Source organism: Felis catus, chromosome F2, assembly GCF_018350175.1.
Source record: "Felis catus isolate Fca126 chromosome F2, F.catus_Fca126_mat1.0, whole genome shotgun sequence".
In the NCBI taxonomy this organism is placed as follows: Eukaryota; Metazoa; Chordata; class Mammalia; order Carnivora; family Felidae; genus Felis; species Felis catus.
The window spans coordinates 55,279,517-55,283,210 of NC_058385.1; the positions used below are offsets into that span (position 1 = coordinate 55,279,517).

The 3,694-nt window shown below is 36.4% G+C and overlaps 1 non-coding gene across 1 annotated transcript; it reads right to left on the bottom strand.

Moving 5' to 3' along the window:
* Positions 1 to 3,369: 3,369 nt before the first annotated feature.
* On the bottom strand, positions 3,370 to 3,476 carry LOC111558647. The gene has a single exon (XR_002739727.2). It is a non-coding gene; the product is annotated as a U6 spliceosomal RNA (small nuclear RNA).
* Between the last annotated feature and the right edge of the window lie 218 nt (positions 3,477 to 3,694).

The following is a 3,694-nucleotide window of genomic DNA, read 5'->3' on the forward strand; positions in this document are numbered from 1 at the left end:
TCCCACATACTTAATTTTCTTAGTAATTAGAAATCTTTGAATCTAACAAAATATTGCATTGGTGAATAAGGATTATTATGCACCTTATATCTATCCATCAACATGAACTTTTAATTCTCATTGTAAATAAAGCCTGTAAGGAAAAATTGTAGCACATAGTGATAAGCTATTGATGATATCAGGGCACAATCTAGAATTTATATCTTTAAGGCAAAAACATATGAATCATTTATTTGTTCATTTCAGGTAGCTAATGTTTGTTTGTTTGTTTATTTATTTTTGTTTGTTTTTTTTGAGAGAGAGAGTACGAGGAGGGGAGGGGCAGAGTGACAGAGGAAGACACAGAATCTGAAGTTGGTTCCAGGCTCTGAGCTGTCAGCACAGAGCCTGATGTGGGACTTCAACTTATGAACCATGGGATCGTGACCTGAGTCAAAGTCAGACACCCAACCGACCGAGACACCCAGGTGCCCCTAATATTTATTGAACATATTACATTGGCTACCAATTATGTTTTGTTTTGGTTACTGGTGGGGTTGTTTTTTCAGTTGGTATTTTCTATGAAATATTGCTACCCTTTCCACAAGGATAGTATATTTTTAATAAAATGTGACATTGATACACACTCCTGCCTTCAGTTGATTGGTCCACAGGAGGATAGCTAAACCAGATGAGTTCAGTTTCTTATTTAGGATTATTAGTCTTGGCCTGGTCCAAGAGTATATGGTAAAGTTTTTTCCAGCAATTAAATTTATGAGATGAGCAATTCAAAAGCCATCAGAGGACTCATTTTGTACTATGAGAAGAAAGCCTGAGTGAGTGAAAACAATGAAGTAGCTTCAAAGAGAAATGCAGAGAGGAAGAAAAGGAGAGAAGCTCAGTCTTGTCCTTGTTCAAGTTCCTGGTTCCAGTTGTTCTGAAGATTAGCTCTCCCTCAAATTTCAGCTACAGTGTCACTCACCACTGTTTATATTTAATACAATATCCTTCAATGCATTGAAGGCTACATACATTGGATTTCTATTAGTTGGAAATAAAAACTCCATTTAACATTGTTCTTAACATTTCTCTCATATTTATAATGAAATTAGAAAACCACTTCTGTTGGAATGAATGTAAGTGCTTCTTATTTATTTAAAAATATGATTCTAAATTTGGTGGGCTCAATAAACTGACATTGGAAATCTTACCATGGTGATGTACCTAGGATTAACTGTCTTGTAATTGGATTTATATAGAACGAACTGTATGCAATTCATCCTATATCAATAGAACATCTCATTGGGACAAACATTTGGACAGACATGTCATTTGGCAGAACATATATAAAGTCAAACAAAATGAAGGAAGCAAATTAAACCAGTGTGATAGCCAGAATAATGGTCCACCTAAACATGTCCATTTCCTAATCCCTGGAACCTTTGAGTATGTTAGATTGCAATGCTGAAGGAAAATGAAGTTTGCACACAGATTTAAGGTTGCTAATGATCTGACCTTCAGATGAGATTCTCCTGGATTATCCAAATAGGCCCAAAGTAATCACAAAGGTCCTTAACAGTAAAAGTAGTCAGGTGAGGATTATGGGGAAATGTGGCTATGGAAGAAAATCACAGACAGCTTCAACCTTGCAGGCATTCAAGTTGGAGGTAAGGAAGCTTCTAAAAGTTGGAAAGACAAGGAAACAGATTCTTCCCCAGAATCTCCTGAAAGGAACACAGCTTCCCAACACATTGACTTTAGACCGATGAGACCTGACCCACAGAGCTGTAATACATTTGCATTGTTCTCAGCCATTAATATAGTGGTAATTTATTAATGGCAGCTATAGAAAACTAATACAAGTAGTTCCAAACTAATACAGAAAAAATTAGTAATAACACACATAGGAAGTAAATCTTTAATGCTCAATAAAAAATCATTTTTTCATACCTTTCATTTTTTTTAAATGTTCTTATTTATTTTTGAGACAGAGAGAAAGCATGAGCAGGGGAGGGGCAGAGAGAGAGGGAGACACAGAATCTGAAGCAGGCTCCAGGCTCCAAGCTGTCAGCACAGAGCCCGATGTGGGGCTCAATCTCACAGACTGTGGGATCATGACCTGAGCCGAAGTTGGACGCTCAACTGACTGAGCCACCCAGGCACCCCTTTTCATACCTTTTAAATAATAAAAGTAATAAATATTTTATACAGTGTGGTAAGACTACAATGGTAATGGAGATAACTTTGAACACATCTCAAGAGACAGACAAAGCCACCAAAGGAAGGATATCTAAACCCAGATTGGCAGAGAGAAAATATTTCTGGGATAAGTGGTAGTGATATCCAAGAAGTGACTGGAGGATGATTAAGTCTTTGTTACATGGGTGGAGATAGGGTGTTGGAAGGACAAACTACATGTGAAAAGACTGGAAATTCAAATAAAACATGATAGTTAAGAAATAAGATATGTTCAAACTAACAGGATCCAAAGTGGCAAAATACGATGCCAATTACTGTAAGGGCTCATTTTAAGAAATACCTGTGTTCCTAAATCTTCTGTATCATTATTCCCTGTGGCTTCAAAATTAATTACATATGGGTAAGGTAAACATGAGGAAAAATTGTTAATTTCCCATCAGTACCAAATCATGAGGTTATCCAGTATTCCTGACTCTGAACAACTCTCACTCTTACTATCTGTATTTCTAGACAAGTGTGCACTACAGTCCTGTGACATTTTGTCTATTTTAAGAAACTGATGCCACCAAATTCATTTCTTATAAACAGAATCAAAGCGCATAATTACAATTTCAGAGATTTCCATCACATTAGCTATTCTGAACACTCACACTATCATTCTAGAAACACCAGTTGCAACAGAAAAATAGTAACCCATTAAATTTGTAAGTCCCAAAATACCTGAAGCATCTGTCTTTTAAGATGAACTTGGAGGAGAAATTACCCAGAAGATAGACTTGGTGACAATCTGTCATCAACAGTCACCCAAACACATTAAGTGTTTTTATATATGCTTTTTAAGTGTCAGTAAAGATGACACATCCTGGGCATAGAATAGCAGCTGCCACCAAAGGAAACTGCCTTGTTTTATCTTTCCCTCTTTCATGGTTTACTTTTCACTGACCAGAAGATGTTATAGCCACAGGTGTAAGAAACCATTTAGAGAATGTCCCTGAATACTTTATAAACACTGATTTCATGGAGAATGCTTTGCAATTTCCTGTGTGTCAACCTCATCCGAGGTTGTATTTTTATTTTTTTAAACCGAGTAAACCTCATCCATGTATGTCCACCTACGATAGTCATCTGAGAGCCAAAATGTATTAGCTAATATCGAAACTGATACTTCAAATGGAAACTAAAAGGAAAGAACAATATAAAGTTTACTTTTCAAATTTGTCCACCATCCTTCTGCAGGGCCCATGCTAATCTTCTCTGTATGGTTCAGATTTTAGTATACGTGCTGCTGAAGCGAGCAGTAGAGTGTTTACTTTTAAAATCACTAATCTTATGTTTCAGGCAAAAATGTAAGTTTGGAGCAAAAGGCACCCTGTCAGTTGTAAGAAATTGAAAAAATTTGATGTGGCAAATATTGGACAATCCGACACCTGGACATGGATTTTTCTTTAACAACATCTATTTTAGCTACAATAAATTCTTTCTTTCATGTTTCCAGGATCCTCCCACAGTCAGTGAC